The 25856-nt window shown below is 44.9% G+C and overlaps 2 long non-coding RNA genes and 2 other non-coding genes across 4 annotated transcripts in view; 3 read left to right on the top strand and 1 right to left on the bottom strand.

Annotated features, from left to right (window-relative positions):
- Nucleotides 1–1333: 1333 nt before the first annotated feature.
- Nucleotides 1334–25856, bottom strand: part of LOC112067067 (uncharacterized) — a 57856-nt gene continuing 33333 nt past the window's right edge. The window contains exon 6 of the long non-coding RNA XR_008617798.1: nucleotides 1334–1530. This is a non-coding gene — a long non-coding RNA (uncharacterized lncRNA). The remainder of the gene's footprint in view (nucleotides 1531–25856) is intronic.
- Nucleotides 15097–24329, top strand: LOC129392243 (uncharacterized). The gene is made up of 4 exons (XR_008617799.1): nucleotides 15097–15171; nucleotides 15484–15621; nucleotides 19822–20622; nucleotides 22504–24329. It is a non-coding gene; the product is annotated as an uncharacterized lncRNA (long non-coding RNA).
- LOC112067089 (small nucleolar RNA SNORA26) lies at nucleotides 15891–16012 on the top strand. The gene has a single exon (XR_002893071.1). It is a non-coding gene; the product is annotated as a small nucleolar RNA SNORA26 (small nucleolar RNA).
- LOC112067087 (small nucleolar RNA SNORA26) lies at nucleotides 17607–17728 on the top strand. Its single transcript, XR_002893070.1, has one exon. It is a non-coding gene; the product is annotated as a small nucleolar RNA SNORA26 (small nucleolar RNA).

Below are 25856 nucleotides of genomic sequence, written 5' to 3' on the forward strand. Positions count from 1 at the left end.
CAAGAGAGAAGAGATATGGGGACATATGTATATGTATAACTGATTCACTTTGTTATAAAGCAGAAACTGACACACCATTGTAAAGCAATTATACTCTAATAAAGATGTTTAAAAAAAAAGAATTGGGTTATCATGAGTATGTCCTCCCCAATCAGTAGTTCATTTTTGTCTCTTTTGGACAGGTTTTAAGGCTTCTTTGAGGAATGACCCAAGGTTGGGAACGTCTCTTGAGGAAGCTAAATCCTTTGTAGTCACAATGGTTGCCTCTGGGACAGCAGCAATGATTGTGCAGGTGCCCCTCCAAAGTGTGGGAAGATCTAGATATACTCCAGTACCACATAGGAATGAAAATCCGGTGCCCCTCAAGGATATCCCTGTCGTGGTCCCCAGAGCCAGGCCTTGACCTGTTGGGAGTTTTCCTCTGGAAAAAGGCTGGGGTCCCATGGCCTAGGATTATATTCAGAAGATCAAACCCCAAGGAAGTAATCATCTATACACAGAGGGGAGAATCTGGGTTCTGACTGATTATGAGTGTGATGGGGGGATTGACATAACAAATTTCTGAATATTAATTGGATTATATTATATTTTGGAGGAGGATTTTGTAGGACGGTTAAGTTAAGTAGGTGTCCGGTGGTCATGCCAATCCCTACATAATTAGTTCCCAGGGCTGAGCTGTTTATGGGGATATGGTCCTCACTAATATATTTCTTCATTGCATTTTTCCTTGAGTTTCCCCAGTACAAAGTGAAATTACCTTCGTATACTTTGTATTCATCTTCTTCTGACCAGGAATCCCACCCCAGGCTAATCTGATTAAAGTTGAGGGTATAGTTACAAAAGGAGTCATTTAACCAGCCCAAGATGTGTCCCCATCCCTCCAGGTTCTGGAAACAAGTTGTGTCTTTCCTAGAAGCTTGGAGGCTGTACCTACGCGGACAACTAGGCCTAAGGCAAAAGAGTCAGGGTCTACTTGCCTTTGGCCCCCATATAAAAGGTAATCGATCCCATAATATTGACCAAGTAAGTTATACAGCTGTTCGATGGAGGTAGGGAGGGCCAATAGGTGGAGTTCCTCTAGGTTTTGGGTTCCCTTGGGGCATATCCAACAGTCAGTTTTATTGGTTAATTTTGCAACTTGATTTACAGTGGATGTCAGTGGATGGTGAGAATATGAAGAAATAAAGGGAAAGGAGGAAAGTCCAATAACTTCAAGGAGAGATGTCATATTAGGGAAATAAGAGGCAGCATGTGAATTCATTTTGTGACGATATGCAGAATAGAATGAGAGTGTGCACAATGAGAAAAGTCAGGAGATACAGTAGGCCTATTGCTTCTGCCAGCTGTGGGAATGGTGGGTTTATGAATTTAGAATGTACTTATCTTGTGGTTTTCATTTGAACAGGAGTTGGAGGTCCTCCAAAGGCTCACAGGTGTACTTAGCTGGGGAGATGTCCTTGGACTCGGTGGCTGTCCAGGGCTTTACCTGGGAATGGTGAATCCAACTGGCGATCCCTGGTACCTTAACATCTGTAGGAGGAGAGCAAGACTGGATAGGTTCCCTTCTAGGTCAAATGAAGTTGAGAATCAGGGGAGCCATCCTTCCAAGTTTTGATGAGTACTTGTGTTCCTGGAGAGTAAAGGCAAGGAGCAGACTCTGGGGAAGGAGGCCTTTTTATCCTGTAGTCCTGGAGGGCTTGTTGGAATTGCCCAAGGGAGGTGACATAAGATGTAATGGCAGAGGTGTCAGAGTCCATAAGTAGGTCCCCTCGTAAGAAAGGCCTACCATACAGCATTTCATAAGGGCTAAGGTTAAGTAAGGCCTTTGGGGCTGTTCTGATCCTTAAAAGAGCAAAAGGGAGGGCTTTCTTCCAACTGAGGGAGGTCTCTTGGGTTATTTTTCTTAAGGTTTTTTTTGGCCATGCCACACGGCATGTGGGATCTTTAGTTCCTCGACCAGGGATCAAACTCTTGCCCCCTGCAGTGGAAGCACAGAGTCTTAACCACTGGACTGCCAGGGAAGTCCCTTAAGGTATTTTTAAAATGTTGGTTGGCTCTTTCTACCTTTCCTGAGGATTGGGATCTCCAGGAAGAATGAAGGTGGTACTCAATATCTAGAGCCTTGGATATCTGCTGAGTAATGTGGGAAACAAAGGCAGGTCCGTTATCACTCTGAAGAGACGACAGAAGGCCAAACCTAGGGATGATTTCAGTTAAAAGCTACTGGACTACCTCCGAAGTTTTTTCTGTCCTGGTAGGGAAAGCTTCCACCCAGCCAGTAAAGGTGTCCACGAGCACCAAAATGTACTTATATCCTCAGTAGGGAGGAACCATTGTAAAGTCCATTTGCCAGTCTTCCCCTGCTATGTTCCGTGTCTCTGAGCGGGAAGGGACAACGATGGTGGCTTACTTCCCTGAGGGCTGTTAGTCAGACAAGTAGAGCATGATGAGGTTACCTTATTAAATACATAGTAAAGTCCCTTCCCAGAGAAGATAGAAAAAACAATCTGGTATAAGGCATCTCTCCCTAGGTGACAAGCCTCATGCAAAAATTTAATAATTTTCCATTGGATCGATCAGGGCAGGTGAGTTAAGTTTTCTCTCCGGTACCATCCGTCAGGGTCAAGGTGGTACCCATGATTTATGGCCCATTTGATCTCCTCAGGCAGGTAAGACGGGGAAGGGAGAGAACTAAGGGAAGGAACTAAGGCGCCCTCTATCACAAAGGGCTGAAGGGCTGCCTGTCAGGCAGCCTGATCGGCTAGCCGATTTCCTTTTGTTATTTCATTGTCACCCTTCTGGTGACTTCTGCAGTGAATCACTGCTACCTGGGAAGGCTTGAGGACTGCCTTCAAGAGGGAGAGAATTTGAGGTCCATACTTAATCGGGCTGCTTCAGGCTGTCAGGTAGCCACGTTTCTTCCAGATAGCAGCATGAACATGCAGAACCAAAAAAGCATATTTAGAGTCAGTATATACATTAAGGGCCTTATTTTCAGCTAGGGTTAAGGCTCGAGTTAAAGCAATTATTTCTGCTAATTGGGCTGAGGTCCCTGGGGGAAGAGTCCAGGCCTCAATAACCTGTGTCAAGGAGACCACCGCATACCCTGCCCTTCTACATCCTTCAGAAACAAAACTACTTCCATCAGTGAACCAAACTTCCTCAGGGTTTTATAGTGGAGTATCAGTTAGATCAGGTCAGGGCAACAAGGAATGAAATATTGTATCTTCACATTGATGAACTGGTAGACCTTCCTCAGGGAAGAGAAGCAGAGTAGCTGGATTTAAAGAGGAGCAGACCATGACACGTAGGTCTGGATTCTGCAACAGTAATGCCTGACGTTTGAGGATACTGCTATCTGTGAGCCAGAAATGGCCTTTCCCTTCCAAGAGAGAGGTAACCTGATGGGAGGTATATACTATCAGGGGTTGCCCCAACATACGCTTGGAGGCTTCTTCCTCCGATAAGGCCAAAGCAGCAACTACCCTAAGACAGCTGGGCCATCCAGTGACCACTGGGTCCAGTCTCTGACAGATATCCTACAGGTCTCTGGACAGGGAGAAGTTCCTGAGTTAAGACTCCTAAAGCCATCCCTTGTTTTCCTGCCACAAATAGTTGAAAAGGTCTATCAGTTCTTGGGATTTCCAAGGCTGGGGCCTGAGACAGTAATGTCTTTAGCTGCTGGAAAGCTCGGGTTTGGTTAGGGCCCCAGAGCAGAGGTTCAGAGTCAGATTTTCCTTTCAGGGCCTCATAAAGAGGTTGTGCTTTTAGTCCTTAATTAGGAATCCATAATCTGCAATACCCATGAGGCCTAAAAAGGCTCGGAGCTGTTTTTGGGTAGTTGGCTCTGGCAGATCTAAAATCCCTTGTATTCTCTCAGGGGAGATCCTGCGTTCCCCTGGGGAGGGGATTACTCCCAGATATTTGACTTCCTGCTGTGCCAATCGGACCTTGGATTTAGAGACTTTATAGCCTCATTTGGCAAAAAAATTAAGGGTCTGGGTAGCCTAAGTTAAGGCTCTCTCGTGGTCTGGGGAGCAAATAAGAAGGTCATCCACATACCGGATGATAGTCCCTTCTTCCAGGCGTAGATCTTGGAGGTCCTAGGCCAGGGCCTGGCCAAAAAGGTGAGGGCTGTCTCGGAACCCTTGGGGTAGGACTGTCCAGGTGAGTTGTTGTCCTCTATTCCCCTCCCCATGTCACTCAGAGGCAAAGAGGTAGTAGGACCGCGGGTCCAGAGGTATGGAAAAGAAGGCATCCTTTAGGTCTAACACAGAGAACCAGGAGGCTGTGCCTGGGATGGTACCCAACAAGTTGTACGGGTTGGGGACTACTGGATGGAGTGGGACAACTGCCTCATTGATAGCTCGTAAGTCTTGGACCGGTCTGTATTCTCTGTTTGGCTTCTTAACAGATAAGACAGGGGTGTTACAGGGAGAACTGTAAGGATTAAGTAGCCCATGTTGTAAAAATGTGGATATGAGAGGCTGCAGTCCCCTTGGGGCTTCTGGGCGAATTGGATATTGTTTCTGACTGGGGAAAGAGTTTGGGTCCTTTAAGGTGATAAGCACTGGGGAGGCGGTTATAGCTCTCCCTGGCATTCCATCGGCCCAGACCTGGGGGGGTCTACTGGCAACTCAGCTAAGGCTGGTGTGCCAGTCCTCAGAGGGGGCTGTGTCTCTAAGACTAAGAACTGGAGGGGTGTTACTGCAGTGGTTCCCCCAAGTAGCAGTCTGATTCCCAGCTTGTTCATGATGCCCCTTCCTAACAGAGGGAGGGGGCTTTCAGGTATGACCAGGAAGGAGAGAATGTATATCCTTCCCAGTAACAATACAAAGGGAGAGTGAAAGCCCTAGTAGTAAGTTTACCTGAGACTCCTGTAACCTGACAGGAGTCGGAGAAGAAGGGTCCAGGGAAGGAAACTAGGACAGAGTAGGCAGCCCCGTATCCAATAAGAAAGATACGGTCCTACCTGCCACATCCAGGTTTGCCCTTGGCTCCAGTCCAGTAATACTGACATTAAACAGGGGGGCCATCTGGAGTGGAGGGCCCCCGTCAATCTAGGGCCATCCAAGGGCCATCCCTTGGCCTCTCAGCCCAGGGGCAGTTGGCTCCCCAATGGCCACTTCTTTGGCATTTTGGACAGGGTACCTTAGGAGGCTTGTCCTTGTTGGGGCATTCCCTTGCCCAGTGGCCAGGCTTTTTGCAGACCCAGCATCGGTCTTGGCTTCTGTTGGGATGGGTCCGGGTTACTCCAGACAAGGTTTGCCCCTGTAGGGCTGCCAATAATTGGGCCAGCCTATTCTTTTTTCTCTTTTCCCTCTCCCGAGCCTTGACCTCCTCCTCCTGGTCCCATTTATAAAAGGTAGTGGTGGCTGTAGCTAGAAGTTCATCTAGAAGAGAGAGAGAGAGAGAGAGAGAGAGAGAGAGAGAGAGAGGGAGAGGGAGGGGGAGGGGGAGAGAGAGGCCGCGCGCATGTGCACTGAAGGACATGCCAGCGCTCGGAGCACAGAGACCTCCCCTCCTCCTCTGCAATCTCATCCTCCTGGCAAGTGGTAATTTAAGCCGTGGAGCACTCCCACCATTAACTAAGCCTCACACTTTCAGAGGGCTTGTGACACACACACACATACACACGCACACACACACGCACACACACACACTCCTAAACCTGCTCACAAGCATGAATGCCATTTTGCCCTCGGCGGCCCTGGCACCAAGAGAAGCCATTTGGCACAGGTGACGTGGCCAGCTTTACCCTGGGAGGAATGGCTGGGGCGCTGGAGTCTTCTTGTCCAGTGCAAACAATTCAGCGCCTGTGCAGGCGACTGGAATGGACTGTTCCTGGTGCCGGGAAAGGCCTGAGACAGCTGCAGGGGGGCTGGGCTGGCCGGGGCTCCTGACTCAGGCCCAAAGCAAAGCCTCCACTGGCCCAACTTCTCCTGTGGGGAGTCCAGAGCAGGCTGTCCTGAGATGAACTAGTTCCCCCGAACACTCCACTAGGAACCCAAAGAGAGAAGCCCAGAACCATCAGTCCCCGGAGCCAGGCTGCAGGGCATGGAGGAGGTGGGGGGGCTGAGCATCCCCCTCAGGGAACAGGCAGAGGTCAGCCACGTCCACGGCACCGTCCACAGGGAGCGAAATCAGCCATCTAGGCCTCCGGCAGCTGGCGCCAACCCTGATGTTAAGGCGCTTAGAAAGGGTGCACTGTATTATTTTGAGGAAAAATGTAGAATTCAGATTTCCTATTAGCTAAGGCAAGCTATCAGTTCAAATCACTTAGACTTAACTCTACTTGATCTCTCTGGATACCCTGGAAATTATATTTTTACAACTTTAACCCCAGTAATGTATAAATAAAGGGCCAGGTGACTCAAGCATAGAACGAAAGTGGCTTTGGGAGAGGGAGAGGGAGAGGGAGAGAGAGAGAGAGAGGGAGGGAGAGAGAGAGAGAGAGAGAGAGAGAGAAGCAAGTCCAAAGCAAATTTTATCGACCCAAAGGTACACTCTCAGAGAGAGAGACAGCGGGCTGTTTCTGCGAATGGAAAGCAGCATTCGTATACACGCTTAAGGGTGCTTTTAAGGAGCATTTTGCACGGAGGAGGGGGTGAGTGACAGGGGATCATTATTTGATTGACAGTCCCGAGCTCTGTAACAAGTTTACTGCTGCGCAGGCTCTCACCCTTGAATCGCTAAGAAACGCTCACGGTGGGGCGGGGCGGCAAAACCACATGTAGATTTTTTTATAATTATGGTATAATGAGTTTGGGTTTACTATAGATTATACGCCTGTCTGGTCTGGGCATGCGCAGCCGGGGGGAACTCCCCTTGTGTTACTGTGCCCCTCTATTATCAGGATAAGCTGCCCACCACACGACCATAGTTTTACCCGTCTGGGTGGTGTCAAGGGAGAGTCCCCAGATGGCTGGGTGTGTGACTTGATTTCGTCTTGGTTTTCTCACCTCTGTCACGTCCTTGCTGCTAATGTCTAACTACCTAACAAAAGTACTACTTCCACCTAGGTATATCAGGTTATAAATTAAGCAGAGGATAATATTTGTAAGAGCCAGATATAACCAGAACTCATCGATGCTTGTGTTAATACACCATATGGAATCATTGTAGTTATGTGTGTGAATAAATTGGTCCTCAGGTTCTCTACCAGGTTTCATCCATATCCTTTGATGAATCCTCTCTGGCATCTTCAGCATCCATGGCAACAATGAAACACATAAGCAAATATCATACCATGAAGAGCTGGCAAGGTAGGGCATTTGGGGCATTTAGTACACTTAAAATTCATACCATATCCTTTAAGACATCAGTTAAAATTTTGTGAAATTACTGTTTTGCTCAAGATCAACATATCTACCATTTTGAGCGTGTACTTATATATTAGGCACCTTAACTATGTAATTGCAGTTAATCCTAACAGCAATATTATTATCTCCATTTTATTTACGAGGAAGCTGAGAAGATGTAATTTGCTTGAAGGCACACAGCTTGCAAATAACAGAGCCAGGATTCAAAGCTGAGCCTGTCCGGCTCCAAAACTCAGTCAGACTCACATCCTTATACACTCCCACTCCAACTGTACTAAAGCAAGTGTCCCCCCCATCCCCCCACCAACCTTTTTCTTTTTGTCTTTGCCATTTTGATACATTCATTTGCAGTCTGTTAAACTGGCTTTTTACATAGACTTTGTTTGTTAATGGATGTTAATACTTCTGTTCTAGAACTCGCTTTCCCTCCAGGGGGCCCAGGAACATTTCAAAGCCACATTGAGCAGTAACAAATATTTTCCTTAACGAACTTCTCACCTAGTCATAAAGTGATTGTGGATGTTGCCAGTGTATATTTGTGTTTACATCCTGACTGTGAGCATTAGGGCAGGAAAACATCAAAGTTTTGTGGGTGACAAAGAATCACCTCTGATCTTCACTTCAAAGACAACCAACCAAACAAAAAAAGCCCTTCCCATCAACACCTTTGGGATTAATGTCAATTAAGCTTTCTCCTCAACTTGTCTATACAAGTATGCACATTATAATGAATGAAGCTTGTTAAGAAACCATAAACCTCCTCTAAAATGGCAGTAAAATACCTACAGCACACACATAATTTTTCCTGATGTATTATAAGAATTTTAGTAAATGGACCCTTTTTATGCCTTAGACCTGATTCTCTAACCCCAATTTTAAAAAAGTGCCAATAAGGCCCCATCAAAAAGAGGGATGAGTGCTGTTTCTAAGCCCCCAAATCTAAACTGACATTTTCTGTAACATCTGCAGAACTTTCCTTTCCTTCCTCTGCTGAGCCCACATCTAACTATTCCTCTTCGTCTGAGCACAAACTCAGCTTCACAAAGCCTTTTGTTCTGGATCTGGGACTTGTTCAAAATTCTCAAGCCTCAAGTCAGAATGGCCATCATCAAAATATCTACAAACAATAAATGCTGGAGAGGGTGTGGAGAAAAGGGAACCCTCCTACACTATTGGTAGGAATGTAAATTGGTATAGCCACTATGGAGAACAGTATGGAGGCTCCTTAAAAAACTAAAAATAGAGCTACCATATGATCCAGCAATACCACTCCTGGGCATATATCCAGAGAAAACCATAGTTCAAAAGGATACATGCACTCCAATGTTCATTGCAGCACTGTTTACAATAGCCAAAACATGGAAGCAACCTAAATGTCCATTGACAGAAGAATGGATAAAGAAGATGTGGTACATATATACAATGGAATACTACTCAGCCATTAAAAAGAATGAAATAATGCCATTTGCAGCAACATAGATGGACCTGGAGATTATCATACTAAATGAAGCAAGTCAGAGAAAGACAAAGATCATATGACATCGCTTATAAGTGGAATCTAAAAAAAAATTATACAAATGAACTTATTTACAAAATAGAAGCAGACTTAGAGAACCAACTTATGGTTACTTATCGTTACCGGGGTGGGGAGGGAATAGTGAGGGGGAGGGATAGTTAGGGAGCTTGGAACTGACATGTACACGCTGCTTTCTTTTTTTTTTTTTTTTTTGGCAGAACGCTGGCCTCTCATTGTTGTGGCCTCTCCCTTTGCGGAGCACAGGCTCCGGACGCGTAGGCTCAGCGGCCATGGCTCACGGGCCCAGCCGCTCTGCGGCATGTGGGATCTTCCCAGACCGGGGCACGAACCCGTGTCCCCTGCATCGGCAGGCGGACTCTCAACCACTGTGCCACCAGGGAAGCCCCACGCTGCTATTTTTAAAATAGATAACCAACAAGGACCTACTGTAAAAAAAAAAAAATAGAAATTTAAAAATTAAAAAAAAAAAATTCTCAAGCCTACCTCCACCTCCATCTCTTCTGGGACATGGCAACCTGAGGAAGGAGGCCCTGCTCCTGGAACTCTTCTGGGGCTGGTTTTGTGTCTCATTTCTGTCTCCACAGTGCCCGGTGCTACCTCGACCACATCACTTACTGGCTGACCGTCATCCATGAACTCTTGGAGAACCAAGATTATGTTTGGATCATCTTTGTATCCCAGGCACGTAGCCCGGTGCTAACACAGCTGGTGCTCAGTTAGTGCCTGTTGCCCAGTTAAGTGCATGAATGGAAGTGAGACCACCCTTCACCCATGAGGCTGAAAATGAGAGTCTGCAGGAGTCTGGGGAAGGAGAAGGAGAACCCCTAGCGGTATATGTCATCTGGAGCAAGGACAGGCAGTTGGAGGATGTGATGTAGAAAGGTCAGAAGGAGGCAGAGGAAGTACGCTTAGTGAGTAGAAAGGGGCTCCTCAGGCACAGGCTAAGTTGAGGTAGATGATGAATGACAGCCGTTACTGGGCACAGGCTAGAGCTTCAGGCCCCAGAGGGCTGATATCATTTTCCTTGTAATCAGTGTCCATGATAGATGCTGTCCTTTTTAACTCTTCCCATCCAGCAGTGTTTGTCTGGGATTCTGTATTTCTGTATTATATATTTATGTGAGGGCTATGCTAATGTGGTAGTTCCCTCCTTTGTGTGATAAATGCTTAAAAGCTTCCTCAGTTGTGTACACTCAGGACCTTCGTGATGGGTCTGCCCAAAAAGGAGCTTGGTAAGAGACCTCAGGCTGGATCAGATTACCTGTAAGTAATCTATTATTGAATTTGATTAAGGGCATTATGAAATACCTTAAGATGGTTTTTAAACATTTTCAATTAAAATGCCCTGAATTTAATAATTCATTCAGTCAACAAATATGTGTTGAGCTTCAAATGTGTGTTAGCTACTATGTTAGATCTAAGGAGATGGCCTCGTACAGCCCACAGTCTTAGTTAAAAAAGTAGGAAAAGTATATGTAAAAACGTTGCACTTTTCCCATTCCCTCTATACTTCTACAGCCACTGCCATGAAGAATATGGAAGAATGTGAACACAAGCAAAAGACAGAGTATCCATTATTTTACATTTCATCTGGATTCTGGCATCTATAAAACGGGTGATTTCTCCTCTGAGTTTCTGAAATAAGATAAGACTTGATATGGGAGAATTTTATGAATATGGATTAATTTTCTTCATTATGTAAAATTCATCCCAGAGTCCAGATAACAAACATTAATAATAGCATGGCCAGAAGCACAAAGCAAATATGTTACATGGACTCAGTTGCAGTAAACAGAATTCACATCAGCAACTGCAGCTCAGCTGGTCTCAGAGCCCCGGAGGTAGGGAGAGGCTGCCCCTTCCTGCTCTGCTCCTTCTTCAAACTCATCCAGGAGAGAAGCCCTTCCTTCCCTGGGGAAGAGGAAGGAAGGGAGCAGAGACAGACAAGCATGTTATTCTACTAGAAATACCTTCACCTGGAACCTATAGGCATAGGGAATTAAGCACTTCCCACTAACCAGCTATGTATTTTGAAATAGTTGATTTCGTTCCTTATGATTCTGACCTAGATTCTGTCTTTCAAAAACAAGTAAATCATAATGTGTATCTGACCTAATTGCTGAAATAAGGACTGCGTTCTCCTACAGTGATGTACACCAGTAACCATTGCCTAGGATGGAAAAGATATTCTCTGACTAGTCAGAGCTCTACAAAAGCACCACGTTTAAGAATTTTTCTCCCTTCATGTACCATCAATCCCAGGCCTGCGGCATCAGTATTGGGATTGATGGAAAGATCTCAGAGTGATCAACAATCATTCTAAAGCACATTATCACAAACTTCTCAACTGGCTTGACATGTAAACACATGGACCATATCCTGACACGCCAACTTACTTTTGGCATGTTTTTTCCAGCAAGCTAGCCTCATTCAACATGGCTTTAATAATGTATTTCAGTCTTACTAATCTTACTGAAAATAACAGTTTTGAAAAAACAAATAGACCTCAATTTATAAGGCAGCCCTTTCACTTCCTTCCTACTGTTTTATCACTTGAAAGATTTATCTTATTCTCCTTTTGTTTAAATTTGGATACTGGAATTTTAAAGAGCAGCTGATAAAGTACATATTCCAGACTTTAAAGTTTTAGCCTAATATTAACTCGTCAGAAAAACAAAGATCCAGCAGATTTTCATTTTTCATGAAAATATAGCAATAAAAAGGCATCTACAGTTACAAAACAGGTCAAGGTCATTTGTGGCTCTCATTAATCCTGCCCCTCCTGTGAAAAAAGCTAAAAGCATTGCCTACATTTTGCAGATGGAAAAAAAGTGGCAGGTTCCATCTTGCTCTGGGTATAATAGCAAAGCCTGTGGTAGAGCCAGAAATAGAAGCTGGAGGGATTTGTGTTCCTTTTCTGATGTAGAACAGGACTCATCTGAAGCAGTCTCATTAAATTGTGCTACTGAAGAAGCAGGTCTAGCTCTTCACTCCATTTTCTTTAATAGAATTAAATAGTACATTTTTTGCTGTACTTTCAATTGGATACCTTATGCTAATTAGTTTAACTGGCCAAATATAATTTATATACTACTTTCATAGAGTACATTGGATGCTAAGCATAATGGATGTTGACTAAAAATATATATTCACAACCTAAAAGTTGAGAGTTATGTATTATTTGGTGGAAATTTTTAGGACTTCAAGCCCGGGAGGCAGCATCTCCAGTAACCCTGAGAGAACTGCTCCAAGGAGGCGAGGTAAGGGCAAGGACATATAGGAGTTTTGCAACAAAGGGCAGGTAGTCTGAATGTCAAAAGATTATTGTAAATTAAAGAAAACCAGATATCTCAAGTTAAGGAATTTAGCGCTTTTCTATGCATAGGAAGATGCAAGAATCTGGGCTTACTGAAGTCATTCCTTTGATATGCACCTCAGCTCTCCGGGCCAGTATCCAGTGTTTTCACATCGGTGTTTCCTCAGGACTCACCATAGGGAGTGGCTGCAGTCTGCTGGCTGCTAGATGGCAGGTATTCTTTTCCTTCGTGAGTTCCCTCGGGGCTCACCAGGTTACCTTCGGCTGCGGCTGCAATCGCTGATGACTTGACATCCTTTGTTTACTGACATGGCAGGCAATTTTCCATTTCTCATGGATAACATGTAATTATTTTAAAGAGCGCTTTTTTTTTAAGAAAAAGCAATGTTTAAAATCCAGTATAATCAAATACTATAGGACAGCAAGTAACATTGTTCAGGTTCAGCTGGTCAACATGCAACTTCTAATATGGCTATCAATGTAATTCTAGATTTTCTCAGAGTTCTAATTGAAATTCCACAATCACTTTTAGGGAAAAGCACCTTCAAAGCTACAGAAATTGAGAATTCCATGCTGCCATCCTGTGTCCACCATTTGGCCATTGCAGCTATGATTTCAGTTTCCTTCCTTAAGGTTGTTTGTGTACACATGCTGGGGAGGAACCTGACCCACTGTTTGGATGTGCTCACAATTCCTAATATGTTTACCAGCCACCTAAACTATTAGAGTGGCAGGAAAACAGCTCTCACAAAATATTAGCAATATGTGGGTCCTCTGGTACAAAATGAGAAATTGTGTACCCAGTAGGTGGCTGAAAGGAGTAAATAAGCTAATCTGTGTAGAGCAGTTAAAAGAGTTCAGAGCATGTAGTAAGTGGGCAATAAAGGTTAGCTCTTATTGTCTTCAACATGCTGGCCTGAACACATGCCAGCCTTGTAGACATCAACTTTTACTGACCTGCGTGTATACAGTACATTATTAATGAGCATTATATATGGGCAATTTTATGGTCTACAAGTTCTGGCAGCCACCAGCATCTCCAGATAACCCCGCCCTCCACACCCCAGTCCCCTACCCCCAAGCCCAGTTTATATCATGCCTATCCTGCATCTCTCTCCATCCCCATCCCTTGGCTTTTTGTGCAGAAGTCACAGCAGCCTTCGTACATTTCCATGAATGCGCTGAGCTCCTTCCTGGAGCCCACACTCTGCACATGCTCTTCCCTCTACGTGGAACTAAACCCCAGGCTCCTCTGCTTTGCCTCATAAACTCATCTTCAATTTTCTGCTTAATCACCCCTTCCTCAACCTCACAGCTGAGTTTCTGACCTCCATCTTAGCTCTTAAGTGGTAATTTCACGTTTTAAAAGTGTGATTCTTGTATTAATGTGTTTTACCCACTAGACTAAAAGTTCCACATGGGCAAGGTCCATGATTTGTTCTGTTTCTTTTTCTTTTTCTTACTATCTGTGTACCTCTAGGTCTGCCACAGGGCTTGGCATATGGTAGTTCTCAATACATATGAGTTCTATAAATGAATAAACACAGCCCAGGAGGCAGTTCCTTCCAAGGACTGAGCATTTCTCTCTTTCCACTTTATTTCACAATCACTGTTCCCCTCACCCCTGGCTTTACTCAACTATACTGAGAAAACACACATGTTTTGGAAGGTAAAAATAGCTTGGGGAAAATCAAATGTAATTTCATTTAAAAAGGAGAGGGAGGAAAAGAGACATCAATGAAATAAACAGAGTTATAAATGGGGCAGTGAATCAGCATAAGCAAAGGGCAGTGTGAATAGTGGTTACACCCATTTCTTGAGCCAGACTGAAGAGCAAAAGAGAGAGAAATTTGAAGAGGCAGGAGATAAAAAATAAACAGCCTGGGAGGGCTGAGGAAGCCAATAGGACTGCAGCCCAGACCAGAGCAGTGGGATTGGTGCCGCTCTGGGGGAAGGGTTCCCCCCAGCTGGCAGAACACTGGGAAGGACAAAGCAGGCTGCAGGCCTATTCAGGGCTGGGAGAGGAGAACTGGGAATCTGAAGGGTTTGAAGACCACTACCCCATCCCCATGACAGCCTCCTTCCCGAGCATCCTCTCACTAGTGACTGCCACCAGGACTGTGGCCCATGTGTCCCGCAGCCCAGGGCCATTGTCCTTGTCCATCTTGGTCCGCTCTGCAATATGGATCCAAATAGGACCCTACTCGGGATCTCTGGTAAAGAGCCTTCCATCATATTTAGTCATTTCTACAGTGAAATATATTTTCCAAAGCAGCACAGTAACGCTAGTCATAAGTTTTGCTTCTTTGTTTCTTAGTGCCATAAAGGGCACTTGTTCACAGCAAAGACTACTGTCTCTATCTTTAGTTTTCCAAGTTGTAATAAAATACTTAGGTTTTTCTCCTTATCACTTATTACCCTACGACATTTTATTTTTACATCTTGATTTTGTTTTTGTTCTCCACTAGAATGTCAAAGGCCTTGTTTCGCCTTTTTAAAGACTAGAAGGGTGCATGGCACATAGTAGGCACTCAAAATAAATTAAACTGTGGCATAGGAACAAGCAGCTCAGCATTCTAGGGGGTTGTGTGACGGGGAGCCCTGGACCAGGCGCTAACCTGAGGAGAGGATACAGGAGAAAGCCTCGCTAGGAGAGTTCTTGTGGAAGGAACGTTGGCCTGGGAGAACCAGATGCACGAGGGCTAAGGCCTGGGGAAGCGCCAGGTAAATCCGGTTTCCACGCGCGGACTCCCTGAGGCTCCAAAAAGCACGCTCGGCGTACTGTCAGCTAGTTCTACCGCAGCAGCCGAAGTCTAACCCCTCTCGGCCCGAGACTTCCCTGGGATTGGTTGCCTACCCCACGGCCCTCCTCCCGTCCCGCCCCCTCCCCAACCGTCCCGGGGATTGGCTGCCCGCCCCGCAGCCCTTTTCCAGGTCCCGCCCCACCTGCTGGGTCTCAGCGGGTCGTGGGTCTCTTTGTCCCACGGAGTTGGGCGGTGAGTGTTACACTGGTCTCCGGTCTCTTGGCCTCTTGCGGCGGGGAGGGTTCCCGGCCGGTCCGCGGGCCCCGGTGGGGCCGGGCTCTCCTCCCCGTCCCCTCGAGCTTTGTCCACCCGGAGCTCGGCTGCTCCCGGCGGCCAGAACGCAGGAGTAGAGCAGCCCTCGGCGGCTCGGGGAGGGGTGGGAGGGAGGGGACAGCAGTGCCCGTCCCGGGGCCGCGCGAGGCACACACACTGCGCCCAGCCTCCCGGAGGCTTCCCGGCCTGCTGGCCCGCGCGTGGTAACAAGTTTGCGCTTTGTTTCCCCAGGGCGCAGCCACGGCTACTTTGCAGTGGGTTCGGGCCATGCCCAGCCTGCGGCGGCAACAGCGGGTCTCGGACCGACCGTGAGCCTGGGGAGTTTGTCTCCAACGCCTGCGGGTGCAGCGGCCTGAGTTCTAAGAGCAGGTATGTACCTGTCTTTGAGTGAAATGAAAATGACCCGGGCTCGAGCACGTGGCCAGTGACGACCGGAGGGTTCCCAAGCACGTGTTTTGTGCAAAGGCCCGAATCCGGCTCTCCTTTAACAAAGGAAACGGACGTTCACAAGCAGAACAGCTGCTTGTAGTGGGTTTTCAGACTCGGTTAAAGAAACTGCTGAGGTCCACGGACACTGACGAGAGAGGAATGCAGGAAATCATAGAGAACCCTGTGAAAAACCCAAATCGCCCTTTCCTGTGCCCTTTTAAGGTTGACGCAGTGCCTTAAGAGGCTAACACAGAAGGGTAAAGAAAGTCTCCATAAAACCCAGAGAAGAGATTGTAGAACTCCTCTTTGGATCCTGTCTGGAGTCACAGCTGAACCAGAAGAAAATTTGCTTTCATTGTGAGCACCTTTGTGATATTTTTACACAGCTCAGAGCAGAAGTGATGGATTCAAACTTAACCTTAGCATTGATAGTACAAGTGTTGGTATTTGTCGTTGGAGGCAGGGACAACCCACTAGAATGATATAAAGACTATAAATTGAGAAGAACATCTAAATGCACCAGCTGACAAAGGTCATAAAACCTCCAGAGTCACACTTCACTGGGTAGAAACAATAGTTACCTCCTCCTGTCATGGAGTATCTCAGGGTATGCAAAAACTCACCCCAAATGCTTTGACTCAAAATTTTGTCCATCCCTCTCCCAAAGATGAACAATTATGCGAATCTTTATGGGCATCTGGCTCTTGCCACCAGTGGATTACCAACTTTGCTGTCCCTGCCAAACCTTTATATGCCTTCCTCCCAGATATACCACAGAATCCTTTACTGAAGCATTGAAATTCACATTGTCCATCTCCTAGCCCTCAGATTACTCAGTTTTGACAAACCTTTCCACCTATATTGATTGTCATGAAAAGAGTGGGATAGATGCAGGTATTCCAGGACAACCTTTTCCCTTTCACATATACCCCACAGAACATTTCTCATGTCAGTTGGACCCTGTGGCATCAGACATGCCCCTGTGCCTAAGTACATTAATTTGGCTGCCACCCTGATTCACAAGCCAGTAGCGTTACCCAGGTTTACCCTTTTCACCTTTTTGTTCCCATGCTGTATCAGTTCTTACAAGTCCATGAAACACAACACCTCTCTACTCAATGAAAGACCACCTATGAACAGGCCCGTTAACTACCCCTCCATCATCTTGCACCTCTAATACTCTTAAACCCCTCATGATAAAGAGCCATTCCACATGGTTACCTTACAACCATCGAGATGATTTCTAAACCACAAGAAGACCTCTTGGACATGTCCTTTAGCAAGCCAGACTTGCTCTTCTATGTGATGACTCTTGTAAACAAAATTTTCAAAGAAGCTGACTATCCCACAGCAAACACTTGCTGCATGCTGCCCGCTAGAAAATCAGCCCAAGCTACGAAACTCATAGCTCTTCCTAGAGCTGATACATTGGCAAAAGCGAAAGCTGCAAACATTTACACCGACTGGATAAGCCTTTAGAGTCTGTCAGGCTGTTAGCACACTTTGGCAGTTCCACAGATTCTTGACCTCTGCAGGTACTGGTACTTCCTACAAATTATTTCCCAGTGTACCGCCTATAAATCTTACCAAGTTTCTGGAGGTAACCAATGTAGCTCAGGGAGTCCTCCAAGACCCACAGTGTCCTTTATGGCACTCCAGGTGGACTTTATAGACTTCTCCAGCCCTAGGCTCTTTTCGCTGTTTAGTTATTGTCTGCATGTTTAGTGGATGGTCCACGTGTTTGGTGCAAAGGCCCGAATCCGGCTCTCCTTTAACAAAGGAAACGGACGTTCACAAGCAGAACAGCTGCTTGTAGTGGGTTTTCAGACTCGGTTAAAGAAACTGCTGAGGTCCACGGACACTGACGAGAGAGGAATGCAGGAAATCATAGAGAACCCTGTGAAAAACCCAAATCGCCCTTTCCTGTGCCCTTTTAAGGTTGACGCAGTGCCTTAAGAGGCTAACACAGAAGGGTAAAGAAAGTCTCCATAAAACCCAGAGAAGAGATTGTAGAACTCCTCTTTGGATCCTGTCTGGAGTCACAGCTGAACCAGAAGAAAATTTGCTTTCATTGTGAGCACCTTTGTGATATTTTTACACAGCTCAGAGCAGAAGTGATGGATTCAAACTTAACCTTAGCATTGATAGTACAAGTGTTGGTATTTGTCGTTGGAGGCAGGGACAACCCACTAGAATGATATAAAGACTATAAATTGAGAAGAACATCTAAATGCACCAGCTGACAAAGGTCATAAAACCTCCAGAGTCACACTTCACTGGGTAGAAACAATAGTTACCTCCTCCTGTCATGGAGTATCTCAGGGTATGCAAAAACTCACCCCAAATGCTTTGACTCAAAATTTTGTCCATCCCTCTCCCAAAGATGAACAATTATGCGAATCTTTATGGGCATCTGGCTCTTGCCACCAGTGGATTACCAACTTTGCTGTCCCTGCCAAACCTTTATATGCCTTCCTCCCAGATATACCACAGAATCCTTTACTGAAGCATTGAAATTCACATTGTCCATCTCCTAGCCCTCAGATTACTCAGTTTTGACAAACCTTTCCACCTATATTGATTGTCATGAAAAGAGTGGGATAGATGCAGGTATTCCAGGACAACCTTTTCCCTTTCACATATACCCCACAGAACATTTCTCATGTCAGTTGGACCCTGTGGCATCAGACATGCCCCTGTGCCTAAGTACATTAATTTGGCTGCCACCCTGATTCACAAGCCAGTAGCGTTACCCAGGTTTACCCTTTTCACCTTTTTGTTCCCATGCTGTATCAGTTCTTACAAGTCCATGAAACACAACACCTCTCTACTCAATGAAAGACCACCTATGAACAGGCCCGTTAACTACCCCTCCATCATCTTGCACCTCTAATACTCTTAAACCCCTCATGATAAAGAGCCATTCCACATGGTTACCTTACAACCATCGAGATGATTTCTAAACCACAAGAAGACCTCTTGGACATGTCCTTTAGCAAGCCAGACTTGCTCTTCTATGTGATGACTCTTGTAAACAAAATTTTCAAAGAAGCTGACTATCCCACAGCAAACACTTGCTGCATGCTGCCCGCTAGAAAATCAGCCCAAGCTACGAAACTCATAGCTCTTCCTAGAGCTGATACATTGGCAAAAGCGAAAGCTGCAAACATTTACACCGACTGGATAAGCCTTTAGAGTCTGTCAGGCTGTTAGCACACTTTGGCAGTTCCACAGATTCTTGACCTCTGCAGGTACTGGTACTTCCTACAAATTATTTCCCAGTGTACCGCCTATAAATCTTACCAAGTTTCTGGAGGTAACCAATGTAGCTCAGGGAGTCCTCCAAGACCCACACTGTCCTTTATGGCACTCCAGGTGGACTTTATAGACTTCTCCAGCCCTAGGCTCTTTTCACTGTTTAGTTATTGTCTGCATGTTTAGTGGATGGTCTGCGCTAGCCAACTAGACATACTGATGCCACAACAGTTGTAACAGACTAATAACTTAGATTATTCCTTGTTTAGGCATTTCTTTATGAACTGAATCTGATGAAGGAACTTTTTTTTTTAATTTTTAAATTTTTCATACAATTTTTAAAGGTTACACTCCATTTACAGTTGTTGCAACATATTGGCTGTATTCCCCGTGTTGTGTAGTACATCCCTGTAGCCTACAAACCCAAGAGTTTGTACCCTCCAGTCCTCCACCCCTATAGTGCCTCCCCCCGCCTCCACTGGTAACCATTAGTTGTCCAAGGAACTCACTTTACAGCAGAAACAAATCACTTGCTCACAAAGACTCTGAGAGGATATTTGTTAACATTTCATACTCCCTACCATCCCTTATCCTCGGGAAGGAAGACCTTAAAATGTAGACATAAAAAAGAGTGCCGGGGAAAAAAAAAATCTATCTAGAAACTAGACTTACATGGCTAGAAGCATTATCTCTGGCCCTTATACAGATCCAGGATACTCCAAATGGACCCCTTTTGAAATAGTTTTTAGTCACCCCAGTGCCAGCTGGCATCTCTAAACCTTCCATTCCTGGATTGGGCAAGTAACATGGGGACTTGAGTGAACAATTCAGTACTCTGACTGGTTATATACAAGAACTTCTATACTTGGTGCATCTCATCAACAGGTGAAAAAAAGCATGGTCCTCACCGACAGGCCTTGCCATCCCTTTCTTCCAGGAGATGAGTATACATCAACATTTTTAGAAGAAAACGTACATTGTCACCCTGCTGGGAGAGGCCTTAGGAAGTACTGCTAACCATCTACCCTGTCATCAGAATAAAAGTCCTCCTGGATTCACATGAGATACCAAGCTAGATCCATATCCTCACCCACCCCAGGACAATTAGAAGGCCATCCCTATGCGTGACCTCAAATTGAGGATTTCAAGAGCTTACTCAGGCTCCAGAAGCAGACGACACCACGAAGTAGACAGCTTTACCCAAGAGCTCCGATCAAGAATTTTGTCTCCATTTCTCTTCCCTTGCAAACCTCTGCCTGACCTGCAGAATTTTCTGACATAGAAATTTAAACAAAACCCTTCCTCTTTCAGTTACAGAAGGACTGACTGGAGGTTGCTTGTCTAAACCTATCCTCCCTCTGTTCCCCCACTACGGGCTCCCTTTCAGACTATGTCTTGCTTCAGCGAATTCTTACTGCTTTTTCAACAGTTTTAGCATGGCCACAACACCCACTCACACCAATCTTTCAGACCCTGGCCACCTTAACTAATCAGTCTAATTGCTGGTTATGTCAGCGTCTAAGTAACGCACCAGAACCTGAACTAGGTTTTGTCCCTGCCAGTGCAAGCACCTGGTGGACCCATTCTGGACAGTGGATGTATGGAAGGCACTCTGCTTCCTCCTACGGCAGAGTGACTTGGCATTGGGGAACCCCCATGGAGGCTCGAGGTCCGTCCTTCACTCAGGTGAGGGTATTGGAGGGAAAATTTTCTCTTTGTATTGAAAATAAAAACGGCACCGGACCCTTCCTAGGTAACATACCAAAACAATACAGTAATCAAACACTGTGGTTTGATTCCACAGATGACACCTTCAAATCCTCCAAAGACATTATAAATGAGTTCCAGACTGATTATTATAATGATACAAATGTTTGTCTAGTCACTAGACAGTATTCCTGGTCTGCAGGCCACACAAACAGGACCTGGAACATCTCAGCTGTTCCCCTGGTTGGTCTGCCCGATACCCCAGGCCACAAATGGGTCGACCAAAATTCTGGAATGACCTTTCTCGATAGCTGTCAAAACCAGACTGAAGGTCTCCTCTTACCAGATATTTCATAGCCTGTTTTGCTCTTACAGCCTGACAGAGGCACATGGGAAATGGAGATATACAGATGCCAACATAACTAATGACAAAGGCCACCATGGACACCAAACTCCAACCTGGTGGGTCACAGGTTCCACTCTGACCTTGTTTGTGAACACCTCTGGTCTGTTTATTTTATGTGGCAATAAGGTATATAAAGGGTTCCCACCTAAATGGTCAGGGCGATGTGGACTTGGCTACCTGACACCTTCCCTCACTAGTTATCCCACTTTAAATGCTAGCCGGATTACAAACCTGGGCTCCTTCAGGCATAAAGTAGCACCACGTAGATGCATCCAACCAGACATTGTAGGCAAGCCACTCATGTATTGCAATACTGATTCAGTAAGGACCCTTTTTCCAAGCTTGAAAACTTCTGATCTAGAAGAAGCAATTCTGAACATTTCCAAAGTCATGGAACAAGGATTCACTGGCACCCTGCAGACCTTGAAAGCACGTCCGTCAGGGGTTAGCAGTTTCGCCTCTGTGCTCTGAAATCGCCGTCTCCTGGCTACACAGGCTGCCTAACAGGGAACACATTGTGCCATCATTGGCAGATGGTGCTGCTTGTATGTAAATAAACCAAAAGAAGTACAGGATAGTTTGAACCGTACAAAAGAACGGGTTGACATCCTACATTAAATGAGTGAAGCACCATTGATTAATTGGACTGACCTTGAGAATAAGAGACTGGTTCAGTGAAAGATGGGGCTATGTGTTGGGATTTGCTCTTTTATGCGTATTCATCCTTGTTATCTGTGTTTTTGTTCGCAGATCTCTCACCTCCCGACTTCTAATCCATGTCTCCCCACAGCAATCTCCCCAGCTCCTTGCCTATGAAACTTCATGATAGGTTATAACAGGGACATGAAGGAACTAACCTCACCAAAATGGCATAATGACTAGTGAAACAGACCATCTGAACAAACAGCAGCTGCTGGGAAAAAAAAAAAAGAAAAACACCAAAAAAACAAAAAATTTTCTCTGAACTTCCCTTTGATAAGTAAAGCAGGTCTTTCTAAGTATTCAGCTGCTGTAAGCCCTCTCTGGCGTCAGGACCTGCCAGGGAACTCTGTAAATACATCCTGGGAGAACCTTCCATACTTTCGCACTGAGGCCTTAATACCTTTCCCCACCCCACCCCCATCCTATTAAGCTGGTATATAAATCCTTACTCCTTACAGCACGCTCTTGCCTACATGTATAATAATCTTTGCTCCTATTAATCTGTTAATCCACAAGCCCCCAAGTACTTCAACCTAAGTTGGTAAAGAAAAAGTTTTCGTCCCAGTAACACTTTTTAGACTTTTCTGGATAGACCAGAGAATGTGTTCAAATGCATAAGGGAATTTGGAAACCTTGATTTTGTTGGAAGGTGAAAGAATCCAGTGTACACGTACGCAGGCTCTGTGGAAATCCTTTTAAATGTGTCTCAAACAGTGTGTTTAATAACTGACTGAAAACTTTATTTCCCTTAGGGAGAAAGCTGTGGACCGTTTAATGTGGGATGATCTGCTGTACTCTCCTGATTTCCCGTGAGCATTTAATCTACGGTCTAAAGGGTCGTTTGTCTGGTATGAGTTGTAGCTGTCTTAGGATTATGGGCAGCAGCAGCGAGGGGGGCTGTAGGGAACAAGTGGAGGTAGCATTTATCGTATTGCACGTGTCACTCCGTTGCTCCTGTCCTTACATTATTCCGTTTAATTCTCACACGGTGTTCTTCCCGTTTTACAGATGAATAAATTGGAAGGGTAGATAACTTGCTAAAGATTATACCATTACTGGGACTTCCTGGTGGTCCAGTGGTTAAGACTCCACGCTCCCAATGCAGGGGGCATGGGTTCAATCCCTGGTTGGGGAACTAAGATCCCACGTGCCGTGCAGCGCAGCCAAAAAAAAAAACAAAGACTATATCATTACTGAAAATAAGAGCAAGATGCAGAACTGGTATCTAGTGTGCAGCCTTTCATAGAGCAGAGGAAAGAAGAAAAAATACACAGTCATTCCTTGGAGACGTTGCGGGTTTGGTTCCAGACCACTGCAATAAAGGGAGTCGCACAAATTTTTTGGTTTCCCTGTGCAAATAAAAGTTATGTTTACACTATACTGTAGTTTATTAAGTATGCCGTAGCAACATGTCTAAAAAACAATGCACATCCCTTTATTAAAAATAGTTTCTTGCGGGCTTCCCTGGTGGCGCAGTGGTTGGGAGTCCGCCTGCCAATGCAGGGGACCACGGGTTCGTGCCCCTGTGCGGGAAGATCCCACATGGCGCCGAGCGGCTGGGCCCGTGAGCCATGGCCGCTGAGCCTGTGCGTCTGGAGCCTGTGCTCCGCAACTGGAGAGGCCACAACAGTGAGAGGCCCGCGTACTGAAAAAAAAAAATGTTTCTTGCTTGAAAATGCTAACCATCACCTGAGACTTCATCAAGTCAATCTTTTTTGCAATAGTGACTTCACAGATCACCATAAGAAATATAATAATAATAATGAAAAAGTTTGAAATATTGCGAGAGTTGCCAAAATGTGACACAGATGCAAAGTGAGCAAATGCTGTTGGAAAAATGGAACCAACAGACTTGCTCCACACAGGGTCGCCACAAACCATCAATTTGTAAAATATGCAGTATCTGCAAAGTGCAATAAAGTGAAGCAATAAAACGAGGTATGCCTGTATGTATACTTACATATACTTACTCAGCTTTGCAAAAAGACAGCTGAAAGTTGAATATAAGCGAACTAATGAACATTATAGCAAATTGACAACTTCACATAGAGAAAATTATTTCAAAAGTTATTTCAAGCTATGCCAAAAAATGAACAGTATTCTGGGTACATCCTTAGAAGTGGGTTTATTGTTCATAGTGATATTGGTTATCAAAAGAAGATAAAATATGAAAACTGTTCCAGTGGTACAGGGCATAGTAAGGGGGGCTCCTGAGCAGAGTCCTCTGTCTGTTCCTTTCCTGTGTGTGTAAGCAAACAGTAGTTAAACTCTTGCACTGAAACTAGAGAAACCATTAAAAGATGAGCATTCAGCTTTCATTATTGGGTATTTTGTGGTACCTGGATGGATGAGGGTCATGGGATGTTTAGAATTAGAGTGGCAGGAGTGTTCTAAGCAATTGGGGGAAGTGATAGGAAAAGAAATCTAGATTCTTGACACAATCTCAATTTTCTTCTGTAAAATGGAGGAAAAACAGTGAAGGTTAGGTAGGCCACCACTGCTTTCTCCGTGGCCTTTTTGACAAAAACTGATATAAAGTTTCTTGTTATCGAATTTCCTTTCAGGAGAAGATTGATAGCTACTGACCCTTGGAATTCAGTGCTCAAGGGTCACATATATATATATATATATTTTTTTTTTTATTTATATGTTTTTGTGGTACACGGGCCTCTCACTGTTGTGGCCTCTCTAGTTGCGGAGCACAGGCTCTGGACGCGCAGGCTCAGCGGCCATGGCTCACGGGCCTAGCCGTTCCGCGGCATGTGGGATCTTCCCGGACTGGGGCACGAACCCGTGTTCCCTGCATCGGCAGGCAGACTCTCAACCACTGCGCCACCAGGGAAGCCCTCAAGGGTCACTTCTAAAGAGGTTTGAGACAGACTAGATTATAAACTTATTTGTATACCTATTGTCTGTTCCCTGGTAGAATGTAAGCTTCACAAGGACAGGCATATTTGTTGAATCACAATGAAGAGGGTTGTAGTGAGGATTAAGTAATGCATGTAAAGCTGACCTTGGGCATTTCTTAACTAAATGTAAGATAGAGTTCACTTACAGCCAATATGAGTAGCAGGTTTGAACTTTGGCATTGGTTGTTGTCAGATGTAAATTTCCAAAAACTTATGAATAAAGTTGATTATATGCCATTTTGGAGTTCTGATCATGGCTTACTTTGTTTCCCTTTTCAAGTGTTCGGGTACATTAGAAACTTTATGCATATATGCAAATCTACTTATTCAGCCCTTATTTCACACCATTGAGTTCTAACAAAGTTAGGAGGAAAAGTTGTGAAATGAGAATGTAGTAATTGGAATGTTAGAAAATGTCTGTTGGAAGGATAAGGTCTTATTCTATCAACTGGCATGAGTGATTTCGAGGTGTGTTTAGCCACACAATATTGCGTTAAAGGATATGCACCTTTTCTGCTTCCTTATGTAAAGTTTGTAGGGCATGAAAAGTTATAGAAAATAGCTTCAAAATTATTAATGGACATATTTTTGATACTTGGATCTTAAGTTATTTTGTAGGAAAGATACTCTCTTTCCATCATTTTGTAACAGATGGAGCACAAGATACATTGGTTGGCAAAAGAGTTTATTAGCCAACTGAAAAGCCTCAGATGTTTTAACAATTCATTGAATTATTTATCAACATTTACCAAGACTCAATGAAAGATGCCAGAAAGCAGGGGCCATTGTAATCAATTCTGTTAGAATTAAGAGTAGTCCTTTGAATGATATTTGTTACAGTGATAAATGATTTGAACACCTTAATCTACAAATAGAATTAAGACGGAAGATAGCTTCAAGAAGCACTTGAATTGTGTTCCACCAGACTACCAAATAGGGGAGACTTATCAAGGCAAAAACGGCAGGGTTACAGTTGTTACATAACTTGCTTATCAAGAATTATAATGGGAGCTGGCAGGAAGTAAGGGTGCTTGTTAAATAAGGACTGATTGGGGACTGAAATGGTTGCATGATTACACGGGGGAACAACCTTGAGATAAGGTTGCAGCTAGCAGATAGTTTAAAAATGGCTGGTGGGGGGCTTCCCTGGTGGCGCAGTGGTTGAGAGTCCGCCTGCTGATGCAGGGGACACGGGT

The sequence above is a fragment of the Physeter macrocephalus genome, chromosome 7 (assembly GCF_002837175.3).
Source record: "Physeter macrocephalus isolate SW-GA chromosome 7, ASM283717v5, whole genome shotgun sequence".
NCBI lineage: Eukaryota > Metazoa > Chordata > Mammalia > Artiodactyla > Physeteridae > Physeter > Physeter macrocephalus.